The sequence below is a fragment of the Triticum aestivum genome, chromosome 2B, assembly GCF_018294505.1.
Source record: "Triticum aestivum cultivar Chinese Spring chromosome 2B, IWGSC CS RefSeq v2.1, whole genome shotgun sequence".
In the NCBI taxonomy this organism is placed as follows: Eukaryota; Viridiplantae; Streptophyta; class Magnoliopsida; order Poales; family Poaceae; genus Triticum; species Triticum aestivum.
The window spans coordinates 380,017,257-380,043,531 of record NC_057798.1 but is presented as its reverse complement, the minus strand read 5'-3'; positions in this window follow the sequence as shown (position 1 = coordinate 380,043,531).

Here is a 26,275-nt window from a genome sequence, read left to right as displayed (position 1 = left end):
GGCCGCAGCTGCCGCGGGCGTGTTTGGGTTCACTGTGGAGGAGGCGGAGGCTGCGGAGGCGGCAAACCTTGCCGAGCGCGCGGAGTTCATTGGCGAGGAGGAGCCTGCCGGTTCCGAAGCCGAGCCGAGCGAGGTCGACGAGGAGGAGCCCGAGCCTTCAGAAAACTTGCCGCAGGCGGAGCCCCCGGCCCGGCCAAGAAGGCGCCTTCGCAGGGCCGGGGACGCAGCGGGGCAGCAGCCGGGTCAACAGCCGCCGAGCCGTGCGACGCGCTCTACCGCGGCAAGCAATGTTGCCGCGGGAGCGCCTCACGCAACAGCGGCAACTGGAGCGGGATCTTCCCGGGCCACCGCCACCACCCCCGCCAAGCGGGCAAGGGATCCGACTCCTCCGCCTCGCCGCACCGGAGGAGGGCCGGATTTCGATCTTTCCGCGCTCAGCTCCGACGAGGAGGAAGAAGAGTAAGTTTCTTTGGTGCTCTTGTACTTCTTCAATCTTGCTGTTTATATCTTGTATCTGACTTGCTCCAATCTGGATTCCTTTCTTTTCAGGACGCTGGCCCAGAGAGCGGCGAAGAGGGCCAAGGTCGCGGTGATTGTCATCGAGGATGACCCCATCGTGTCAGCAGGAGGTGGATCCGAGACCACCTTGACGGACCCGGCAATCACTCCTCAAAGCAGCCCCCAACGCAGCCCCCAGCGTAAGTTCATAGTTTAGACTTCTGCTGTCGGGCGCGCTTGAGTGCTTTTTCCTTTGTTGATATCTTGCTTGTTGATTTGTGTAGGAGCAGAGCAGCCACATCAGGAGCGCCCGGAAGCTGGTCCTGAAGTGCCATCTGCTTCGACTACGCCGCCAAGGGAGGGGTTCCCGGTAAGGGAGCGCTCTCCGGCAAGGGAGAACTCTCCGGCAAGGGACAGCACCGTCGATCCTGCGGCGACCGAGACCGCAACTGCAGATCTTGGCGCAGGTAATTCACTTGTCCAAAAACTTTCCCTTGGGTTCTTCTTCTTCTGATTTTCTTCTCTTGGATTTTTGATTGATTTTTCTCCCTTCTTCGTTCTTCAGACTCCTCTGCTACTGAGCCAATGGAGACAGAGGGCGCCGGCAAGGAAAGGGCCGGTGCTGATGAGACTGCCAGCGAGGAGGCCGCCAGGGCTGCCGCTGCAGAAGCCGGCGAGGGGTCGGGCGATCGCACTGACGACCCTAAGGCCGCAGGAGCGCCAGGCGCTGCGCCGATCGCCGATCCCTCTGCCGCTTCTGCGGAGCCGGGCTCCGAGGAGCCCCAGCCCGGCGCCTACTTGAAGGCCGGCGACAATATCTTCATCAAGCTACCCTGGGCGTCGAGCTCCGGGGCGCCGGTCGAGGGGGAAACTTTCGACGGGGAGGTGCTCGCCTCTGCTGGACTGTCGTTGGTCGACGCGCCCAGCAGCAGCAGCGGCGAGCCTGAGGAGGAGCAGCTGTTGCGGAAGCTGCTGTCACTCTACCGCGCCAGGCAAGCCAAGCTGGCTTCCCGGGAAGCGCTTGTCGCGAAGGTGGGAGTTGACATGGAGAAGCGCGCGGAGGAGCTCCGGGGCCACAATCGAGAAGCTCTACAGTCCCTGGCGCAGGAGCGGGAGCGACTCGATGAGGAGCGCACGACCTTCCTTCTCGAGAAGGCCGAAGCTGAGGAGGAGCAAAGGCTGGCCGCTGAGAAGAAGTCCGCACGGGAAGGTGAACTAGTGCAGCGGAAGGCCAACCTCGACAGCTACGAGGAAGAGCTCACCGAGCGCGAGCAAGCACTTGGCGGGGCGCTCAAGGAGGCAAAGGACACCGCGGCAATTGCAAAGGCCGCCAAGAAAGAGCTGGAGGAGAAGGTGGCGCAGCTAGAGGCTAATATTGGGAAGAGCGGCGAGGAGCTTGCCGCGCTCAAGCGTGAGCGTGAGAAGGATGCTGCCGCCCACGGTGAGCTGCAAGGTCTTCTCGCTGAGAGGGGCAAGGAGCTCAACGCCGCCAAGGATTCCAAAGCAGACCTGGAGCTGAAGCTGGCCACGCTGACGCAGACGCTGGAGGCTGCCAAGGAGCGGGAGAAGACCTTGTCGGAGAAGGTCAAGGCTGACGCGGCGCTGCTGGAGAGCATTGCAGTTACCCAGAACTCGTTCAGAGACACTGTGGAGCACTGGACCGAGGGTCTGGTGAACATCGCCGCAGTCATCGACGAGGAGCTGGCGCAGCTGGGGATGGAGGACTTTGGGTATCCTTCCGACGAGAGTCTTCAACCCAGCGCCAAGCTCAGCCTATTCTTCAAGGGCGTGGCGACGGCACTCCAGCAGCTCCGGGAGAGGATCCCAAAGCAGCTGGCCAACGAGTCGCGCAAAATCTGCGCCGGGGTTCTCCAGAAGGTGCTGATGAAGGTGGCCTTCCGCAATCTAGGCCTCAGCTTCACCAACGTCCTCAGGTCCTTGCCGCCTGACGCTGATCTGGATGCACTCAAGGCCCTTGTCGCACCCATTGTGGACAAGGTGAGCGAGATCAAGAGGGTCGAGGGCGGACGCGTAGACTAGGCCGTCCATTTCTTCTTTTCCCTTGCCGCTGCTAATCATGTTATGAAAACATTCTGTTAGAGCTGCGACAAGTTATCTTGTAATATAACTTTATTTCTGTTATCAATTGCTATGTTATTTCCTCTACTAGATTCCTTCCTTTGTATGTTTTTACCCTACGCTTCTAGGGAACTTGTCGGCGCAGGCACCCGAGCCGCGAGCGCTGAGTGCGGAACTTCAGCAGCCTGCTGGCGCCGCTGCTTCCGACAAGAAACCTTGTCGCGACTAGATGCAGCACACTTAAGCTGTTGAGCGGACTCGAAACAAAGTAAGGGCGCAACTAGCCACGAGTTGGTTCCTCCGCGCACAGGTTTTCCATACAAAGCAGGGTCGTTCGAGGAAGATAACCCAAAAATTTAAAAACTGATTGCTCAAACTTTGGCAACTTAGCTTTTCTGTCGTTTGCTTCCCGGCAAGGCAAGACTTCGCTTGAACGACGCCTGGTCCATACCACAATCTTCTCCTTCCCCCCCGGCAAACATGGGTGCGAGGGAACCTTCTTTTTCTTTGTTGAAAAAGAAGAAAGAAGAGAAAATAACGATATGGAGCCCTTCGGCTCGTTACTGCTTACCGGATGTAGGTGCTGCACAAAGTGTCAAATAATACATGCGAGAAAGAAACTAATGCATGAAATGGACAAGTTGTGCGGAGCACATGGGGTTCTTTTTATGCATGGGATCTGCGCCCGGCTTTGTACAAAGGATTACATGCAACAGCGGCAAGACTTGTACAAAAGGTGGTTGCCGGAACGGGGTTCCGGCAACCGCGCCCTATGGGAAAAACTTACGAAGATGTTCTATGTTCCAGGAGTTGCTCACCGGAATGCCATCTTCGGTCTCAAGGCGGACAGCGCCGGGCCTTGTGACTCGTCTCACCCGGTAAGGGCCTTCCCACTTCGGCGTCAACTTGTTGGAATTCTTGGCGGACTGAACGCGCCGAAGAACAAGGTCTCCTTCCTTGAAGCTTCTGGCCTTAACTTTGCGGCTATGGTAGCGGCGCAAAGCTTGCTGGTATCGAGCAGCTCGTACAGCAGCCTGAAGACGATCTTCCTCAAGGAGCAGCGCGTCGTCTTGTCGCAGCTGTTCTTGCTCAAACTCATCATAAGCGAGCACTCGAGGCGATCCGTATACGAGTTCCGTGGGGAGAACTGCCTCTGCTCCGTAGACTAGAGCGAAAGGTGTCTGGCCAGTGGCTCGATTTGGCGTTGTTCTGATCGACCAAAGAACCACCGGCAGCTCCTCGATCCAGTTTCTTCCGCACTTGCGCAGCCTGTCGAAATTTCTGGTCTTGAGCCCGCGCAGCACTTCAGCATTTGCCCTCTCTGCTTGACCATTGCTTCTCGAATGAGCAACAGAAGCGAAGCAGACTTTGGCGCCAAGGTCTTGGACGTACTGCATGAAGGTGCGGCTCGTGAATTGCGTGCCGTTGTCGGTGATGATCCTGTTAGGGATCCCGAAACGACAAACAATTGACCTGAAGAACTTGACTGCTGACTGTGCTGTCACCTTCCTCACTGGCTGCACTTCCGGCCACTTTGTGAACTTATCGATTGCGACGTACAAGTACTCAAAGCCCCCGACAGCTCGGGGGAAAGGGCCGAGGATATCAAGCCCCCAGACCGAAAATGGCCAGGATAAAGGGATCGTCTGGAGAGTTTGAGCTGGCTAGTGTATCTGTTTGGAGTGGAACTGGCACGCTTCACACTTGGTTACTTGTGCAGTTGCATCCTAGAGGGCTGTCGGCCAAAAGAAGCCTTGCCGGAAAGCTTTGCCGGCAAGTGCCCTTGCGCCTATGTGGTGGCCACATATGCCTCCATGTATCTCTGCCAACAGCTTTTGTCCATCTTCCCGGCAAATACACTTCAATTTCACACCGTTGAGTCTTCTTCTGTACAGTATGCTATCCACAAACTGGTACATACTTGACTGCCGGGCTACTCTTTCCGCTTCTTCTTGCTCTTCGGGAAGTTCTCCTGTTTGAAGGAAATGGACAATCTGCTGTGCCCATGCTGGAGCTTGTGGCTCGACAACAAGGACTAAAGGCACATCTGCTGCTGCGGGAACATCCGCTTCTACGGCAAGGACTTGCGGCCCTGCCGGAGCTTGATGTTCCCCGGCAAGCTTGCCGGAGCAAAACTTGCCGGGAGCGTCTGCTTCAACGGAACAAACCATAAGGTTTGCCGGAGCAGACTGCCCCTCAGCATTCTTGGTGTTGATCTTGGGGACTTTCTTGGCGGCGGCTTCGGGGAGCTCTACCGGAAAGTAGTCGCCAAAAACCAACTTCCTCTTCTTGCTTTGTCCAGTTGAGGGTGTTACGGATGGTTGAGTCAACTTGAGCACAAAGATCCCTGGTTCCACAGGTAACTTTAGTGCGGCGCACTTTGACAGGCCATCAGCAATCTCATTCTGAGCTCTCGGGACATGTTCCATCTATAGGCCGTCAAAGTGCTCTTCTAGCTTCCTCACTTCATCAACATATGCTTCCATCAATGGACTCTGGTAGTTCTTGTTCACTTGGCGGACGACAAGCTGTGAGTCACCCCTGACAATGAGCTTCTTGATCCCAAGGTCTGCTGCGATTCTGAGACCGGCAAGCAATCCTTCATACTCTGCAGTATTGTTGGTTGCTTGCTCCTTGGGAAAGTGCATCTGGACTACGTATTTGAGGTGCTCTCCGGTGGGTGCGACAAGCAGCACGCCTGCACCAGCGCCTTGCAGCGAGAAGGCACCATCAAAGTACATCAACCACTCTCTGCTTGCCTCTTTGACGGGGATGCTCGTCTCTGGAATTTCTTCATCTGGGGTTGGCGTCCACTCTGCTATGAACTTTGCCAATGCTCTGCTTTGGATAGTTGAAGTTCTCTCAAACTTGAGGCCAAAGCTTGACAGTTCCAGCGCCCACTCGACAATCCTGCCTGTTGCTTCTGGATTTTGCAGTATCCTCTTCAGCGGAAAGCGAGTGACGACCGTGATTTCATGTGCTTGGAAGTAATGGCGCAGCTTTCTCGAGGCCATGAGGAGGCCGAAAAGCAACTTCTGCACACCAGAGTACCTTGATCTAGCCCCCTGCAGAAGGGAACTGACAAAGTAAACTGGACGCTACACCATTGTCTTCTGCATCTTATCATGCTCCTGCGCAGATCCATCTTTGTCGGGACCAGAGCTTGTCGGCGAAGCCCCTTGCTTGTCGCTGGATGTGTCTGCCGTGGTTGCTGGCTCATCATCTGCCTCTCTCTCCGCCACTAACGCAGCACTAACCACTTGATTGGTTGCCGCTATATACAGCAGCAACTTCTCTTGCGGCTTAGGTGCGACAAGTGTTGGAGTGGAGGACAGGTATCTCTTCAAGTCCTGCAGCGCAGCCTCTGCCTCCGGAGTCCATTTCATTGGACCTGCCTTTTTCAAAATTTTGAAAAATGGCAGGGCGCGCTCAGCAGATCTAGAGATAAACCTGCTGAGAGCAGCCACGCAACCGGCAAGCCTTCGTACATCCTTGACGCGCTTTGGTGCTTCGATCTGCTCAATGGCCTTGATCTTGTCGGGATTGGCTTCAGTTCCCCGCTGAGACACGAAGAACCCGAGAAGCTTGCCGGAAGGGACTCCAAACACGCACTTCTTGGGGTTAAGCTTGAGGTTGATCTTGCGCAGATTTGCAAATGTCTCGTCTAAATCTTGAATCAGGGTCGCCCTGTTCTTACTCTTGACCACTATGTCATCCATGTAAGCTTCCACATTTCTGTGCATTTGCGGCTCAAAAGCATGGTGTATTACCCTTGCGAATGTTGAACCAGCATTCTTCAAACCGAAAGGCATCCGTACGAAGCAGTACGTGCCACACGGGGTGATAAATGCGGTTTTCTCTTCATCCTCTTCTGCCATGAAGATCTGATGGTATCCTGAGTATGCATCAAGAAATGAAAGCAAATCACATCCAGCTGTGGAGTCAACAATCTGGTCAATGCGCGGCAAGGGAAATGGGTCTTTGGGACAAGCTTTATTAATATCAGTGAAGTCAATACAAAGTCTCCATTTCCCGTTAGCCTTGCGCACAACAACAGGATTGGCCAACCACGTGGGATGGAGCACTCCTCTGACAAGTCCTGCTGCTTCCAACTTCTTGATTTCTTCTACGATGAATTCTTGGCGCTCCACTGCCTGCTTCCTGACTCTCTGCTTGACGGGCCGTGCATGAGGACAGACGGCAAGGTGGTGCTCAATTACTTTCCTGGGAACACCGGGGATATCAGACGGTTGCCATGCAAACACGTCGACATTCGCCCGCAGGAAAGCAATGAGCGCGCTTTTCTATTTGGGGTCAAGAGTGGCGCTGATGGTGAAGGTACCACCAGCGCCATCCTCCTTGGCGGACACCTTCTTGGTCTCAGGTGGAGCTGTCATTGCCTTCTTACACTTGCCGGTGGAGCTCGATGGTGCGTCCTCGACGGTAGCGCAGCACTCTGAAGAGGTGCGCTTGCCGGAGTTGGCATCAGAGATCTTGCCGGACTTGGTCTTCTTCTTCCCCCCGGGAGCTTCAGCGGCAAGTGTCTTGCGTTCTGCTGCGGCTGCTGCTTCCCGGTAGATCTTGTCGGCACAGATAAGAGCATCCTTCTTGTCGCCAGGGGCAAAGATGACACTTATCGGGCCTGGCATTTTCAGTATGTTGTACGCATAGTGAGAGGCTGCCATGAACTTGGCGAGTGCCGGACGGCCAAGGATTCCATTGTAAGGTAATGGAAAGTCGGCAACATCAAATGTGACCCTCTCAGTCCTGAAGTTCAGTTCGCTGCCAAATGTTACCGGCAACGTGATCTTTCCCTTCGGCTTGCTCCTTCCCGGGTTGATTCCTTGAAATGTGTCGGTCTCTTCGAGCTCGCTGTCGGGGATCTGGAGTTTCTAGAGCACCGCGGAGGAGATCAGGTTCAAGCCGGCCTCGCCGTCAACTAGCATCTTAGTGACCTTGAGGTTGCGGATTGTTGGTGAAACCAACATCGGCAAGCACTCGACCGCAGTTATGCGATCCGGGTGGTCCTCAATATCAAAGATGATAGGCGTGCCGGACCATTTCAGAGGCTTGCGTGACTCGATGGGTGGTTCTGCTGCATTAACTTCCCGCACCCACTGCTTGAGCTGACGGTGCGAGGTATGCAGAGAAGCATCACCGTCAACGCACAGGACCTCTGTGGCTTTCTGGAACTCCTGCTCATTAGTCTCCTCGTCATCCATGTCTTCATCGTCGTTGTCATCTTCATCCTTGTCGCGGCCGCGGGGAGGTCTGTCTCCTTGCCGCTACTTGGCCTTGCCGCGGCGTCCTCCTCGGCCAGGACGTTTCTTGCCGGATCCCCCAGCACCTTCCTGGGCCTTCTCCTTGTCGCGCCGCTCGTATTCAGCTTTCTGTTGCTCAACAAGCTGCTCGACTTTCTTACAGTTCTGGAGATCATGGCCCTTGGTGCGGTGGATCTTGCAATACTGCTTGTTGGTGCCGTCCTGCTTGTCGGCGACCACCACCTCCGCGGCAACCTCCTTGCCGGAGTCACCAGCTTTGGCTTCCTTGGCGCCACCACCGTTGCCGGACTGCTCAACAACTAGCACCTCTTTGCCTTTCCTCCTTCTGTTGTTCCGCCGCCGGTTTTTCCTTGGCGGGGTAGCATCCTCACTGTCAGATCCTCCCGCTCCTACATTTTCTCCGGGGAGTCTCCTCCCTTCCTCAACACGTGCCCACTTGTCGGCCAGTGCATATAACTCACTGACGTCCCTGATCTTGCACATCGCCATTTCCTCCCGCATCCTGCGGTTCCGCATGTTCTGATGGAACGCGCTGATCACCGCGGCATGGTGGACGTCTGGGATGTTGTGCTGCACACTGCTGAATCTCTGAATGTACTTGCGCAGGGGCTCTCCTTCCTTCTGGGCGATCAGATGAAGATCACTCTCCTGGCCATGAGGCTTGTGTCCGCCTGTGAAGGCACCGACGAATTGATGGCACAGATCAGCCCAAGAGGATATTGAGTTGTCCGGCAAGTGCATGAGCCAAGATCTGACGTTGGGCTTGAGCACCAGCGGGAAGTAGTTGGCAAGGATCTTGTCATCCCGTCCCCCGGCAGCCTGCACCGCGATGGTGTAGATGCTGAGGAACTCTGACGGATGCGTCTTGCCGTCGTACTTCTCCGGTACGTCTGGCTTGAAGTTTTTCGCGCTGGGCCACTGGACTTGCCGCAGCTCACGAGTGAACGCAGGGCAACCTACCGCATACGGCAGATCGCCTGGTTCCCCTGGCGCATGCATGCCATCAGAGGGCCCAACGCGCTTGTCGGATTGACGTCGCGCTTCTCTTCGGCGCTCGATGCGAGTTCGAGCGTCTTCTTGTTGCCGATCATGAAGGACTTGGCGCTGATCGCGACGAGCTCGTGGATCCGACGATGCAGTGGAGTCGCTGTCGAGGTGGATCCGGCGAGTCGGCGATCTTGGCCTTCGGGGCGGTGATTGCATGGTAGTTGCACCTCCACCCGTTTCGTCGCCACCGGCTCGCGCTCGGCAACCCTGCCGCGGCGGCGACGCGCTCGGCCGCCGTGGAGTGTCGCCGTTGGCGTAGCCGATGAGACTCTGAATGGTGTCCCTCCATTCGTCGATCTTGTCCGACGTCGGAGGGTAATCTAGGAGAAGTTGAGCTCGCGCCAAAGCTTCTGCTGGAGTGGTGGGTGGCAGGGGCGGACGGCGCGAGGAGCGGGACGTGCTCAAACTTCTAACTACGTTAGAAGGAGCAGTATCCCGTCTAGGCGACGTGCCCCGCTCGTGCCAACATGCTGGCGTGCATGCTGGTCTTGAGCGCCTCGAGATCCACCAGCTTGGTCTTGGCCTATCACGCGTATGGCACTGCGAGTGCCATGACGCTGTTGATCTTGCGCCTCCTGAGAGTGGCGCGGAACATGTACAGTCGCCGAGGTTTGTGCAGCCTTGTCTTTGGACCTGGCGGCATCATGAGCTTCCTCATCGACGTCCATTCTTCCGCCGGCGTCCATTCCACCACCCTTTGCTCCAACGGTGGCGGAAGTGACGTGGACGGAGCGGCTACCGCCGAAGTCTTCTTCTTCGGTGGCATGTTGATGAAGGGAATGAAGATCTAGCTCGTGTGAACGCCGGATCAGGTTCACACAATCTCGACGCCCCCTCCCTGGTGCGCCAAAGATGTCGGGGAAACTGATTCTCGAACACCTATGGGGCCGGTGGACCGGGCCCCTTTCGGTTCGGCGGGGGGCGGAGATCGCACGAAGAGCAGATCGAGGCGAAGCACACGAGCAGTTTACCCAGCTTCGGAGCTCTTCGGAGAGATAACACTCCTACTGTTGCTTGTCTGGTTCTATTCTGTTCTTGCTCTAGCGCGAGAGCATAGTGTCTTTCTGGGTTACGAATGAGTCGAACCAAACCGAACCCGAACCCCCTCTACATTGCGCATGGGCCTCCTTTTATACGCTAAAGGGGTCACCGATAGGTGGCAACGCAGAGAAGGGTACAAACGTAAAAAGTGGGGTGGTTGGTACAGTTACTTGTACAGTGCACCCTACCTAACCCTGACGGCAGGGGACAAGGGCATTAAAGGCCTGTCTGAGTCGCCCAAACAGTGCAGAAAAGGACCATTAGGGGCGCCACCATTCGCCACGACGGCGATCTTGTCAGCTTCGCATGCCACTGCGCACCGCTGGCTGCACAGCCTCCCGCCACGCGCGCCTGGAGAGGCCCCCAGAGCGACACGTTGGTGGATGCGCTGGAGCGTGGGCACAGAGTGGCCGCCTGCCGCGGCAAGCGCCTTGCCGCTGTTGTTATCTTGTCGGGTCCGGAAGCTTGTCGCTCACCGGGCCTCGAGGTACCTTGTTTGGTCTTCCCGGCAAGCTCCTCTTGCCGGGGCCTTGTTGCCTTGCCGGAGCGCGTGGCGTGTCGCGGCAAGTTCTTTGGAGTGCCTCGGTTGGCCTTCCCGGCAAGCTCCTCTTGCCGGGGCCTTGTCTCCTGAGCTTAAATACTTTGTTCTTGAATGGCTCCAAGGGAACCATGGAGGATCTTGGCGTTCGCCCGGCAAGCCTTTCCGCGGGGTGCTGCAACTGCCCGTGCACAAGTTCGGGGTACTAGGGTACCCCTATTCTAGTACACCGACACTAAGAAACACCTACCCTATCTATGCTTGTTTAGTGATAATGGAATCGTATCTTCGTATGCTAAGGGTGTTTACAATTACTATGATGTTCAACAAATTGAAGAATTTGTTGCTTTTAAAGGTGCTTATGAGATTGCCTCTTTGATTGAAAAGTATGATGCTACTCTTTACAAATCTGAAAATTTTGCCATATTTCAATATTGTTATGACAATTATGCTTCTAATGCCTATGTTAAACCATATATTGAGGGCTTCTCCGTTGTCCAAGAAGAGACTAATATTTTGCAGGAAGCTATGGAAGAAGAAATTGATGAGGAGAGCGAAGAACAAAAGGAGGAAGAGCGGATTAGCTACCCGTGCCCACCTTCTAATGAGAGTAACCCTCCAACTCATACATTATTTAATTCCCCTTCGTGCTTACTGAAGGATGATTTCTATGATGATTGCTATGATCCCTTGAATTTGTTTGAAATATCCCTTTTTAATGATGCTTGCTATGCTTGTGGCCAAGATGCCAATATGAATTATGCTTTTGGAGATGAACTTTCTATAGTTCCTTATGTTAAACATGAAATTGTTGCTATTGCACCCACGCATGATAGTCCTATTATCTTTTTGAATTCTCCCGACTACACTATATCGGAGAAGTTCGTGCTTATTAAAGATTATATTGATGGGTTGCCTTTTACCATTGCACATGATAATTTTGATGGATGTGATATGCATGTGCTTTCTGCTCCTACATGCAATTATTATGAGAGAGGAACTATATCTCCACCTCTCTATGTTTCCAAGACGATAGAATTGCAAGAAACTGGTTATACTATGCATTGGACTTTACTATGTGTGCATGAATTGTTCTTTTATGACATGCTGATGCATAGGAAGAGAGTTAGACTTCGTTGTTGCTTGATATATGTTACTTTGTGCTCACTACTAAATTACAAATCATTGTTAATTAAAATTGGCTTTGATATACCTTGGGATCCAGGTGAATTCATTACTTGAGCACTATATGCCTAGCTTAATGGCTTTAAAGAAAGCGCTGCCAGGGAGACAACCCGGAAGTTTTATAGAGTCATTTATTTCTGTTGTGTGCTTTCATATAGTTCAAAAACAAAAATAAATAAAGAGGGGAACCTAAAAACTTTTCAAAAAGGAAAGTGAAAGTGAGAAAGACAAGCATTGTTGAAGTGGGAGCTAGCCTTGAACTTTGTTCATGCTCACGAAAACTTTGTGAATCTTGATTACAGAAACTTTTCAACAAAAATAATTATCCTCTTGTACAATTCCATCGTATTATAAAAATAATGTGCTAAGGTTTGCCTTTAGGATGTTTACAATGCTTGTTGGTTTGTACGATGCTAGACAGAAACTTTGGCTTTAGTGCGCGATTTTAAATTTTTAACTGGAGCGTCAAATGGTTCTGATTCCTTTTGCACTGTCTTGATATACAACTTTTTTATTGTTCCTAATATTGGTAGAATTTTTGGGGTAACAGAAGTATGGTGGATGTTCAGATTGCTATAGACTGTTCTGTTTTTGACAGATTCTGTTTTTGATGCATAGTTCGCTTGTTTTGATGAATCTATCAATTTATATCAGTGGATTAAGCCATGAAAAAGTTATGTTACAGTAGACACAATGCAAAAACAAGATATGAATTGGTTTTCTACAGTACTTAGAATGGTGATTTGCTTTATTATACTAACGGATCTTACCGAGTTTTCTGTTGAAGTTTCGTGTGGATGTAGTGTCTAATCGAGGATGTCTCGATATGAGGAAAAGGAAGAGAGGCAAGAGCTCACACTTGGGGACGACCGAGGCACCCCAAGTAAATATTCAAGGAGACTCAGGTGTCTAATCTTGGGGATGCCCTGGAAGGCATCCCCTCTTTCTTCAACAAGTATCGGTATGTTTTCGAATTCATTTTGTTCATGCATTATGTGCAAGTCTTGGAGCGTCTTTTTCATTTAGTCTTCACTTTTCTTTTATGCACCATGCTGGTATGAGATAGTCCTTGGTTGATTTAAAGAATGCTCATTGCACTTCACTTAAATCTTTTGAGTATGGCTTTATAGAATGCTTCATGCGCTTCATTTATATCATTTGAAGTTCAGATTGCCTGTTTTTCTTCACATAGAAAACCGTCATTTGTAAAATGCTCTTTTGCTTCACTTATATTTGTTAGAGCGTGGGCATATCTTTTGTAGAAATAATTAAACTCTCTTGCTTCACTTATATCAATTTAGAGAGATGACAGGAATTGGTCATTCACATGGTTAGTCATAAAATCCTACATAAACTTGTAGATCGCTGAATATGATATGTTTGATTCCTTACAATAGTTTTGTGATATAAAGGTGGTGATATTAGAGTCATGCTAGTGGGTGGTTGTGGATTGTAGAGACACTTATGTTGAGGTTTGCAAGTCCTGTAGCATGAACGTATGGTAACCGTTGTGTGACAAATTTGAAGCATGGGGTGTTTCTTTGATTGTCTTCCTTATGAGTGGCGGTTGGGGACGAGCGATGGTCTTTTCCTACCAATCTATCCCCCTAGGGGCATGCGTAGTAGTACTTTGCTTCGAGGGCTAATAAACTTTTGCAATAAGTATATGAGTTCTTTATGACTAATGTGAGTCCATGGATTATACGCACTTTTACCTTTCCATCATTGCGCCTTCGTCTGTGGGGAAAGGAGGCATCGAGGTTTGTGCCTCCCCTGCCCGATCGTCCTCGCGAGCCCAGCAGGGGCACCCTGGTGAGGAGTCAGGCCCCGTGGCCCCGCTAACCCTGGAGGTGCCTGGGCTTGATACTGCTACTGAGATGACCAAGGCCCGGGAGGCTCCTTCCTCCCAAGCCATGATCACACTGCCGTCCTCTCCGCCTGCTCCACCGGCTCCTGTCTCTTCTAATTCCTCGGCCGTCTTGGACCAGGCCGCCAACGAACTGAGCCGGCCGCGGGAGGATCTCGAGAGCGCGGACCCCCGCCTGGTGGTCGGGCGGCTAGAGCTAGCTTCTGGTTGGGCCCGCTCTGCCGCCTCTGTCCGAGCGGCACTGAGCTAGGCTGCGTCTGCCTCCGATGAGGAGAAGCAAGCCTCCCGCCAGGCCAAGGCTGCTCGCGATGCTGCCCAGGGCGAGGCTACGGACTCCCGGGGCCACTGCAAGGCGCTGGAGGTCGAGCTGCAAGGCCTGCGTGACGGGCTCGCGAAGGAGGTCCGCATCCGCCAGGAGAAGGAGGAGGAGATGAAGGCTCGGGAGGCTGCTATCAAGGACCGGGACGCCGAGCTTGTTGACCGCCATGGCCGGTTGGAGACGCTGGAGCAGGTGTTGAAGGTGGAGAGAACCGAGCTAGACTGCAAGGCGAAGGTCCTGGCCGAGGATCGAGTGGCCTTCGCCAAGCTGGAGGAGAAGGCTCGCGCTGCGCTGAAGACGCTCTATGAGGGCGACTTAGAGGATCCGTTGGCTGGCGAAGAGGACGGCCCTGCCGAGCTGCTTCCCTTCTTGGTCCGTGCGCTTGAAGATGCCGCGGACGGCCTTGGACCTACGGCCGAGGCCGAGGCGCGTGCCCTGTCGTCTGCAGCGCTGATGCGCGTCCTCAGCCACGTCGACCCCAACATCGACCTCGACAGCCTGATGGAACCCGTGAGCGGTGACCTTGCCGCCGAAGCTGCTGAGGCCGTGAAGGGCCGAGCCGAGGCTTTGCTGGGGAGGTTCTGTGCCTTCAGCACCTTGCCTAGACGCGACGCCGCCAGCTCCGCGGCCTCAGGCGGTGGAGCCGCCACTGGAATGTGATCCCTTCGCATCTTCTGTCCTGTTTTAATTCCTGCAACATGCATCATGCCTCGTGGAGGCGTTTAAACTTGTGTTTGGTGTTGTGAAACACTCTATGGCTTGTAATATTTGCTTTTGAATTCCCTAGAATTTGCATTTTCCCCTCCTATTTGCTTGTGTTCTACGTCAGCAGGGCCCGACCCCGCGCATACCTCAGCCGCCGTTAGCCCTGACCGGAAACCAGGACGGGACTAAGGAGTGAGGGGCTACGTGGCAAGTTAGGCTTCTGAGTCGTGATGCTCAGGAGTCCCCCTTGACGCGCAAACAACAAGTAGGGAAGGGAGGCGTACGAGTGGATTTGTCGCTCTACGTCGGCAGGGCCCGGCCCGTGCATAAGTCAGCCGCCGTTAGCCCCGACCGGAAACCAGGACGGGACTAGGGAGTGAGGGGCTACGTGACCAGTTAGGCTCCTAAGTCGCGATGCTCAGGAGACCCCTTGACAAGCAAACGAGCTTTCGTACCTTGGCTCCGCACGGGGAGGGGCGCGCGACGACCAGTTCTGAGGGACCTGGCTGGGTGGCGTGCATTCGGGCGTAGCCCGAGCGCAGCCTCCGTGTCCAGCCCCCTCACGCAGCACTCCCGAGGGGAGGCGTTGCGATTGTGCCAGACACTGAGCTCTAGGCTCCCTGAGGTTGATACGGCCGTGGGCCGCCCTCAGTTGTTTATCACCAACGCGGAGCATAGCGCTTCCGTATGTGTACGGGCATAGCCGCTCCTCGGCAGTGTCATCAGCCAGCGTGGAGCATGGTGCTTCCACTGGAACGTGGGAGGGGGCTCCCCTCCGGGAGGAGCCCCCGGGTCGTGTACAGCCCCGCTCTGACACTTGGCCGGCACGGTAGGGCTAGGGGAGGTGTATCTGGGCACCCGGGAGCCAGCGCGGGACTCACGAGGCCCTACCTCGAGGCGGGTTGCGCCTGGTTCTGGGCCTTTATCAATGGTGTGTTCCTGCAGGGTGGTTAGAATGCAAATGCTCTACGTCCTCAGGTCCCAGCCCTCGAGCGAGCTCAGCCGCCGCTGGTATGACAAGTCACGATGCCGTGGGTCAAGGCCAGGGGGTGAGGGCTGGAGAGCCAGTAAGAGCCCATGAGTCGCGATGCTCAGGTGCCCCCCTTTTAACGTGCAAGCGCTTTGCATGCGAGCGGAGAGGTCCGCGATAAGCAGCAGATGATAACCATGAGGACCAGGTTAAGCTCGGAGGAGCAAATCCATTTAGATAGATGCAGGAAAAGTAAATGCCGTTGGGTCTGGCCCAAGAAGCTTGGGGATAATGCAGCCCAAGGGGCGCCCCCAACAAGGTAGGTAAAGAACATAGGCAAAATGGATACATGCCGCAGGGACGGACCCACGCAACCTGGGAATGATGCAGCCCTACGGGCGCTCCCAGCTGAAAATGGAACTTGGAAAGATGTCACCTGATACCATTGGGGATGAAGTGTCGGAGTAGCTGACGACGTGTGGTGAAGAAGCCACTCCTCACGAGCCTTCGGAACCCTGAGCCTCGGGAGGCTCTAGGGGTCCGGGCGGCTCCTCAAGGTACATCTCCATCTCCTCCAGGAATGAGCGGTGCCTAGCCACCTGAGCCTCCAGGAAGCTCCTCATCAGGCGCTGGTGGGCAGCAGCCGCGTTCAGCAGGCCGAAGGGCATGCAAACGTAGTTGTGAGGTGGACCCTCACAACGCCCCACGCGTGAAGGCCAGAGGCGCTCCTGAGACGTGGCTCGGTTGAGCCCTGGTACGTCGATGCAGGCACGCAGCCCACCATCCTCGCTGGGATGTGGGGCTACAGCGGGTAGGCGGCGGCTGCCGCGCATGACTCTTGACTCCTGTAGCTCTTGAATGTTCCTCGCGATGAACTCTTGAGGGTTTGGCCCTCCTTGCCTCATGCCTTCTTGAGGGAAACGTGCCTTGAAGTACGCCTCCAAGTGGTGCACAAGCGCCTCCCTCGTGACATTGGCGAGGTTGGTAGCCCTCCAGGAGAGAGCCCCCGAGCCCTGCCCGAGGAGGGCGCCGGGCGCGCCTTCCTATGCGACAGAGGGTGGCGCCCCTTGAACGGGCGCGGATCCTGACGCAACACCTCCGGAGGTGCCTGCCTCGCGAGTGTTTGGGCCAAGTGAAGCCTTCTTCTTTTTAGGGATCGCCTCGGGGAGCCTCCCGCTCCTATGATCTGGGTCTCCGATTGCCGCGGCTTGGAAGGCACGCTCAAGAGAACACACTACATCCTTTTCCTCACAAGGCACTGTGATGATTCCACCGCTTCCTGGCATCTTGAGGACATTGTAGCCATGGTGAGTCACTGCCATGAACTTGGCAAGAGCTGGGTACCCGAGGATGGCATTGTATGGCGGGCGAATGTGAGCGACCTCTAAGTCAATGAGCTCGGTGCGGTAGTTGTTGCATTGCCCAAAGGTGACAGGAAGGCGAACTTGCCCTATCGGAATAATGGAACCATCAGTGACTCCTGAGAAAGGCTTGGTCAGCTGAAGCTGATTGTATGGCACTTGGAGATTGTTGAATGTCTCGACGGACAGGATGTTGAGTCCAGCTCCGCCATCGATGAGGGTCCTGGTGACTTGCACATTGCTGATGACTGGGGAACAAAGCATCGGGAGGTCTCCGGCCGTTGCTGCGCACTTCAGCTGATCCGCTGAGCTGAACGTGATAGCGCACGCTGATCACCTGAGAGGGCGCGTGGCCTCAAGCTTGGGGAGGACTGCATTCACCTCGCGAGCAAACTTCTTGAAGATGCGCTGAGAGGCTGGGGCCTGAGCACCGCCTAGGATGCAAGCAATTGCACGAGGCTCCTGGAATCCCCCAGCCCCCTCGTCCTGGTGATGGTCTTTATTCCTCCTTGGTGGTGGTGGCAGAGGAGGGAGACCTGCGTTGCCTTGAGGGCGGTCCTCACGAGGCTGATCCCTCCAACCTCCCTCGCGAGGCTCGTCCTGCCAGCGGTCCTCGCGAGGTCAGTCACGCCACCCTTGGCGAGGGCCACGGTCTTCCCATCGTCCACCTCTTCCTCCTCCTCGGCCATAGCCCCGGTCGTTGCACTCGGGACGTCGACCGATACGCCCATCTCGCACGGCCCTGAGCTCTTGACATTCGTTGGTATTATGGGTGTGGAGGTCATGGTACACGCAGTACCGGCTGCCCTTGGATGACTCAGGCTGATCCCTGCCTCGCTTGGTGTCTGGCTCCGCTGCGAGCATGGAAGCCCCCTTGCGCTTCACGTCCTTGACCTTGGGCTTCTTCTCTTCTGGGTCGGCAGCCGGAAGCTCGAGGAGGGAGAGGCGCCCTTCCTCAGCCCTGGCGCACTTGGTCGCCAAGTTGAACAGCTCTAGCGATGTGCACAGGTCTTCATGGATTGCTAGCTCCTCTTTCATCTTGATGTCACGCACGCCATTGGAGAAGGCTGAGATGATGGCCTCCTCAGTCATCCTGGGGATCTTGAGGCGGGCATTGTTGAAGCGCTGGATGTACTTCTGCAGGGTCTCTCCTGGCTGTTGCTTGATGTGGCGCAGGTCACTCATGGCCGGGGGCCGGTCGCGGGTACCTTGGAAGTTGGCGATGAAGCGGGTGCGCATCTCGTCCCAGGAGGAGATCGTGCCAGGAGCCTGGTTTAGGAGCCAGGTGCGGGCACCGTCCTTGAGCACCATGGGAAACCAATTCGCCATGACCTTTTCGTCCCCGTTGGCGGCTTTGATGCCCAGATCGTAGAGCTGGAGGAACTCCGTGGGGTCTGCAGTGCCGTCGTATCAAGGAGGAAGGTCCATCTTGAACTTGCCGGGCCACGCAACGCTACGCAGCTCGGAGGTGAAGGCGCGGCAGCCTGCAGTGGCCACCAGAGCTCTCTGCTGATGCGGGGCTTGCTCCTGGGGATTTCCGTGCGCCGCTGCCTGGAGCAGCGTGGCGTCTTGACATGACGGCATACGGATGCAGTCGCGGTGCTCCGGTGCTGGGAGCACGCGAGCACCTTCTTTGGGACGAGGGATCTCTTGGCAGCTCATTTCTTGTCGCGCAGGCGCTGGACGCGGAGGGTCTCGTCCTGGGACCGCGCGCCTTGGAGCCAGGGCGCCATCTTGGGGAGGAGGTGGTGGAGGCACCTCCTAGTCCTCGCCTCCTGCGCGGGATGGAGGGCGAGGCAGCGAGAGGGACGACATGGGAGAGCCCCCTGCGGCGCTGACGAGCTCGGTGATGCGGGCGAGCTAGTCCTCGTAGAGGTCATCGACGGGACGGTAGTGCAGGAGCTCACGCGCCAGGAGCAGCACGGTGTACGCGTCCGTGGCGCCGCGACGGGCATGGGACAATGAACCGGGTGCAGTCAGCGACGGGGTGGCGGTGCGGCCATCGCGCTGCACTGAAGGATGCAGGGGCGAGGCCTGCTGCTCATTCCCCGCGGGGCCGGTGGCGGCGTTGGCGGCAGGAGATGGGGAACGGTGGGGGCGACCACCGACAGGCACCATCTGGGCGACGCGGGTGGTGAGATCAGCCCGACGCTCGGCGCGAGCTCGGCGACCGTCAGCCATGGACACGGCGGGAGATCACACGCGACTAGCGGAAGAGAGATTCTGGCACACCCCTACCTGGAGCGCCAAATGTCAGATTTCGGGTTCTGGCAGACCCTTGAGGTTCGAACACTAGGGTGCACACGGAGATCTTTCCCCTACCAGCTCACGCGTCGAAGTCTCGCAAGGATATAGGCTAGAAAGAAGAACACACAAGGGACACGCGATTTATACTGGTTCAGGCCACCATTGTGGTGTAATACCCTACTCCAGTGTGTTGTGTGGTGGATTGCCTCAGGGGCTGATGATGAACAATACAAAGGGAGAACAGCCTCATGAGGGGCTGTTCTTGAGCTGGTGCGATGAACTGCTAGGGTGAGTTCAGTCGCCTCTCTCTAGTCTATGCGTCTTCTTGAGATAGATGCTCGATGCCTCTACTCTGTGGTGGCTAGTCCTATTTATAGAGGGAGGCCCTGGGCCTCTTCCCAAATAATGAGCGGGAAGGGCGCCAACAATTGGCCATTTTGAAGGGGAACATCTAGTACACTTATCCTGACTAAAGTTGGTCTTCGTCTGCCAAAGGCTTTGATGATGACGTCGTCCTGGGCTCCATGATGACCTCCATCCTGCCGTTCTGCTGGTCTTGGTCTTGTTGCACCGAAATAGTAACCTTTGCCTGATGCCTCGGCCTATGCTTGCCACCTTTGCACCGAAAGGGAAACAAGGACACTGCGCAGGCCGGCGCCGGCCTCGCGCCCGCCTGGTCTCGATTGTCATGGCTTGCGTCACGGGCTCCTCGGGAGGTACCCTGCCTTGATCTCTCCGCCTCCTCGCGAGCCTGCTTAAGGAGGCTGCTCCTGAGGAAGCTTCCTGTCGTCCGCCCCATGAGGCTTGGCCCCTCGCGAGGGTCTTGAGCTTGAGCTGATGAAGCTAGGCTGCATTGGGCCCCCCACTTGAGCCACGCCGCAGGCCGCAGGCAGGCAAGTCTGGGGACCCCCGTTCCCGGAACACCGACAAACACGGCCTTTTCAAACAGGGTTAACATCATCTTGGAAGTTTTATTCATGGTCGAAAATGGAACTACTAGCCAGTTAACATCATGCTAATCAAGATTCATGCATAGCACATCTTCATATGATGCACAGTCAAAAAGATATTCTATTTTCAAAATGCCCACACAATGTCGAGTGTGCGAAAAACAGAGAGAACGTGGGACGAAGTTTTGGCAAGTGTTGGACGTGGTGTGCGTAGATGACAATGGGAACCCACATGTCGATAATGGCAGAGGCAAAAAAATTGGAGATATTTTCCCTGCATCAGGTGGAATCGAACCCGGGCGGAACAGCTGTCAGGTAGTGTCACTTGGCCACTGGGCTAGTTCAGTACTTTCGTTACAAATAAGGCACTTCCTCAGGTGGTCGGATCTCCTCCCGCGCCTTTGTGCGCTCGCCGCGGCGCCGCTGTCTGTCGTTGTGAACATGCTGAACAAATGAGAGGAATCTGGAGAGGACTGTACGTGGAGAGGCGGACAGTCGGGATCCACCAGGTCTATGGCCGTACGCAAGCAAGTGCCTCACCGAAGAAATACTTCCTCCTAATGATATACTAATGTTGGGGCCCACGGGTTTGTCAACATAGTTACATTTTTTAGGTGCTTCAACGTAGTTACTATAGGAGATAAATTCACAATGAAGTTGAGGAGCTGGCAGGTATCATTTATATCACTGGGGCAGCAAGTATCAGTTGGGTTTTGGGCTGTCCCATCTAGGCTTTCTTTTTTAACATGCCAGCCACGACATGCCGGTTTGTATTTTCTTGAGGGCTGCTACGTCTTGAGCTTGCGTTTGTTTTCCTCGAAGGGGAGAGGGTGATGCAGCAAGTGTAGCATAAGTATTTCCCTCAGTTTTGAGAACCAAGGTATCAATCCAGTAGGAGGCTCCTCAAAGGTCCCACGCACCTACACAAACAAACTGAGAACTCGCAACCAACGCAATAAAGGGGTTGTCAATCCTTTCACGACCACTTGCGAAAGTGAGATCTAATAAAGATAGTAAGATAAGATAAATATATTTTTTGTATTTTATGATATAGATGCAAAAAGTAAAGATGCAAATAAAAGTAGATTGGAAGCAAATATGATAAGAGATAGACCCGGGGGCCATAGGTTTCACTAGAGGCTTCTCTCAAGATAGCATAATTATTATGGTGGGTGAACAAATTACTGTCGAGCAATTGATAGAAAAGCGCATAGTTATGAGATTATCTAGGCATGATCATGTATATAGGCATCACGTCCATAACAAGTAGACCGACTCCTGCCTGCATCTACTACTATTACTCCACACATCGATCGCTATCCAGCATGCATCTAGAGTATTAAGTTCATAAGAACAGAGTAACGCATTAAGCAAGATGACATGATGTAGAGGGATAAACTCAAGCAATATGATATAAACCCCATCTTGTTATCCTCGACGGCAACAATACAATACGTGCCTTGCAACCCTTTCTGTCACTGGGTAAGGACACCGCAAGATTGAACCCAAAGCTAAGCACTTCTCCCATGGCAAGAAAGACCAATCTAGTAGGCCAAACCAAATTGATAATTCGAAGAGACTTGCAAAGATAACTCAATCATACATAAAAGAATTCAGAGAAGATTCAAATATTATTCATAGATAAACTTGATCATAAACCCACAATTCATTGGATCTCGACAAACACACCGCAAAAAGAGTTTACATCGAATAGATTCTCCACAAGAGAGGGGGAGAACATTGTATTGAGATCCAAAAAGAGAGAAGAAGCCATCTAGCAAATAACTATGGACCCGTAGGTCTGTGGTAAACTACTCACAACTCATCGGAGGGGCAAGGATGTTGATGTGGAGGCTCTCGTGGTCAATTCCCCCTCCGGCAGAGTGCCGGCGAAGGCTCCAAGATGTGATCTCGCGGATACAGAAGGTTATGATGGTGGAAATTGTGTTTCGTGGTACCCCTGGATGTTTTCGGGGTACGTAGGTATATATAGGAGGAAGAAGTATGTCGGTGGCCGCCCAAGGGGCCCACGAGACAGGAGGCGTGCCCTACAAGGGGGGCTCCTATCTCGTGAGCCCTCGGCTTCTTCTTGACTTGCACTCCAAGCTCTCCGGATCACGTTCGTTCCAAAAATCACGCTCCCGAAGGTTTCATTCCGTTTGGACTCCGTTTGATATTCCTTTTCTTCGAAATACTGAAATAGGCAAAAAAACAGCAATATGGGCTGGGCCTCCGGTTAGTAGGTTAGTGCCAAAAATGATATAAATGTATAAAATAAAGCCCATAAACATCCAAAAGGGGTAATATAATAGCATGGAACAATCAAAAATTATAGATATGTTGGAGACGTATCAAGCATCCCCAAGCTTAATTCCTGCTCGTCCTCGAGTAGGTAAATGATAAAAAGAGAATTTTTGATGTGGAATGCTACCTAGCATAATTCATAAAATGTATTTTTCTTTATTGTGGCATGAATGTTCAGATCCAAATGATACAAAATAAAAGTGCATATTGACATAAGAAATAGTAACACTTCAAGCATACTAATCAAAGTAATCATGTCTTCTCAAAATAACAAGGCCAAAGAAAGTTATCCCTACAAAGTCATATAGTCTGGTGTTGCTCTATCTTCATCACACAAAGTATTTAATCATGCACAACCCCAATGACAAGCCAAGCAATTGTTTCATACTTTAATAATCTCAAACTTTTTCAAGGTTCACGCAATACATGAGCGTGAGCCATGGACATAGCACTATATGTGGAATAGAATGGTGGTTGTGGAGAAGACAAAAAAGGAGAAGATAGTCTCACATCAACTAGGCGTATCAACGGGCTATGGAGATGCCCATTAATAGATATCAATGTGAGTGAGTAGGGATTGCCATGCAACGGATGCACTAGAGCTATAAATACATGAAAGCTCAACAAAAAACTAAGTGGGTGTGCATCCAACTCGCTTGCTCACGAAGACAAAGGGCATTTTGAGGAAGCCCATCATTGGAATATACAAGCCAAGTTCTATAATGAAAAATTCCCAGTAGTATATGAAAGTGACAACATATGAGACTCTCTATCATGAAGATCATGGTGCTACTTTGAAGCACAAGTGTGGAAAAAGAGATAGTAGCATTGTCCCTTCTCTCTTTTTCTCTCATTTTATTTAATTTTACTTTTCTTTTTTTCCCTTTTTTTGGCCTTTCTCTTTTTTTTCTTTTTTTTCTTTTTTTAAAGTCCGAAGTATGATCCCGACTTGTGGGGGAATCATAGTCTTCATCATCCTTTCCTCACTAGGACAATGCTCTAATAATGAAGATCATCACACTTTTATGGATTTACAACTCAGAGCTAGAACAAGATATGACTCTATATGAAGTCGGAAGTCTCATCCCGACTTGTGGGGGGATCATAGTCTCCATCATCCTTTCCTCACTGGGACAATGCTCTAATAATGAAAATCATCACACTTTTATTTACTTACAACTCAAGATTACAACTCAATACTTAGAACAAGATATGACTCTATATGAATTCCTCCGGCGGTGTACCGGGATATGCAATGAATCAAGAGCGACATGTATGAAAATTATGAAGGTGGCCTTGCCACAGATACAATTTCAACTACATGATCATGCAGGAGCAATATGACAAAAGTAATGCGTGTCATATGAACAGAACGGTGGAAAGTTGCATGGCAATATATCTCGGAATGGCTATGGAAATGCCATAATAGGTAGGTATGGTGGCTGTTTTGAGGAAGGAGTATGGTGGGTGTATGGTACCAGCGAAAGTTGCACGGTACAAGAGAGGCTAGCAATGGTGGAAGGGTGAAAGGGTGCGTATAATCCATGGACTCAACTTTAATCAAAAGAACTCATGCACTTATTGCAAAAATTTAGAAGTCATCAAAAATCAAAGTACTACGAGCATGCTCCTATGGGGATAGATTGGTAGGAAAAGACCATCGCTCGTCCCCGACCGCCACTCATAAGGAAGACAATCAATAAATAAAATCGTGCTCCAACTTCATCACAAAGCGGTTCACCATACGTGCATGCTACGGGAATCGCAAACTTCGACACAAGCATTCTTTAAATTTATAATCACCCAACTAGCATGACTTTAATATCACTACCTCCATATCTCAAAACAATTATCAAGCATCAAATTGATCATAGCATCCAATTCACTTTCTATGATAGTTTTTATTATACCCAACTTGGATGCTCATCATTCTAGGACCAACTTTATGACCATAGCAAAAACCATGCTGTTCTAAAAGACTCTCAAAATGATATAAGTGAAACATGAGAGACTAGAAATTTCTTCAAAATTAAGACACCACCGTGCTCTAAAAGATATAAGTGAAGCACTAGAGTAAAAACTATCAAGCTCAAAAGATATAAGTGAAGCACATAGAGTATTCTAGCAACTTCTAATCAAATAGGCTTATCACAAAAGGTGTGTACAGAAAGGATGATTGTGGTAAACTAAAAAGCAAAGACTAATATAATACACGATGCTCCAAGCAAAACACATATCATGTGGCGAATAAAAATATAGCTCCAAGTAAAGTTACCAATGAATGAAGACGAAAGAGGGGATGCCTTCCCGGGGCATCCCCAAGCTTAGGCTTTTGGCTATTCTTGAAGATCTTGGGGTGCCGTGGGCATCCCCAAGCTTAGGCTCTTGCCACTCCTTATTCCATAGTCCATAAAAGCTTTACCCAAAACTTGAAAACTTCACAACACAAAAACTCAACAGGAAATCTTATAAGCTTCGTTAGTGAAAGAAAACAAAACCACCACATAAGGTACTGCAATGAACTCATTCTTTATTTATATTGGTGTTAAACCTACTGTATTCCAACTTCGTTATGGTTTATAAACTAATTTACTAGTCATCGATGCATTGAAATAAGCAAACAACACACGAAACACAGAATCTGTCAAAAACAGAACAGTCTGTAGCAATCTGTAACTAACGCAAACTTCTGGAACTCTAAAAATCCTAAAAAAATAGGAAGTCCTGGAAAATTTATCTATTGATCATCATTAAAAATAATCAACGCAAAAGCTCGTTCATGTGATTTAACAAAATTATATTCGTGCGTGCATAGTTTCTGTTTTTCAGCAGAATCAAATCAACTATCATCGTAGGTTATCCTATAGGTTCTACTTGGCACAAACACTAATTAAAAGATAAAAACACATCTAAACAGAAGGTAGATACAAGATTTATTACTAAACAAGAGCAAAAACAAAAAACATAAAGAAAATTGGGTTGCCTCCCAACTAGCGCTATCGTTTAACGCCCCTAACTAGGCATAAAAGCAAGGATAGATCTAACAAGTGTGGTCTTTGGCACTAAATTCCTCAATAGAGCTATTATAATCTTTAGGGGTTTCTCCCTTTTTAGCAATGATTAAACCTTTAGGCAAAAATTCAAGAAATTCGTTTGTAGCGAAAGGTTCCTTAATGATAGAAAGGCAATTGGGGTGAACACTTATGGATTTGAGATCCGTGTCTCCTTTACTAGAAGATTCCCCCTTATTTTTAGGAACATAGATAAACTTGGTAGTTTTGGTAGAGGGTTTTGGAGTGTTTTTCATGGAAGAAAATGCGGAATCTAAATTGGTAATGATATCCTCAAGTTTACCAATCCTTTCAGAATCTAGATCTATTTTTTCATTAACTATAGGTTCTTTTTCTTTAAGATTTTTCAAAGTAACTCCAACCCTAGATCTATATTGGGTAATGTGACTATGGATCTTTTTATCCAAATTTTCAATCAGCTCAACAGTGGCGATTTTATTTTCAATAATATCAAGCCGTTGCATAACGTGTTCCGAAGTTAAAATAGTTCCATTGACCAAAAGAGGTGGTGGGCCAAACAAAGCTAACATAGCATTATAAGCATCAAACGTATGGCTTGCCAAGAAATCACCTCCGGCAACAGTATCAAGAACACATCTATTCCAAGGAGTAATTCCTACATAAAAATTGCGGAGAAGAACGGAAGTGGAAAGCTTCCTAGAAGATTTACATTGAGCACTGCAAATTCTATGCCAAGCATCCTTTAAATTTTCTCCTCCCTTTGCTTAAAATTAAGAACTTCATGTTCGGGAGTGATAACAAGGATAGGAGGACTAGCCACGACAAGGTAAACGAACTAACACACGGGCAA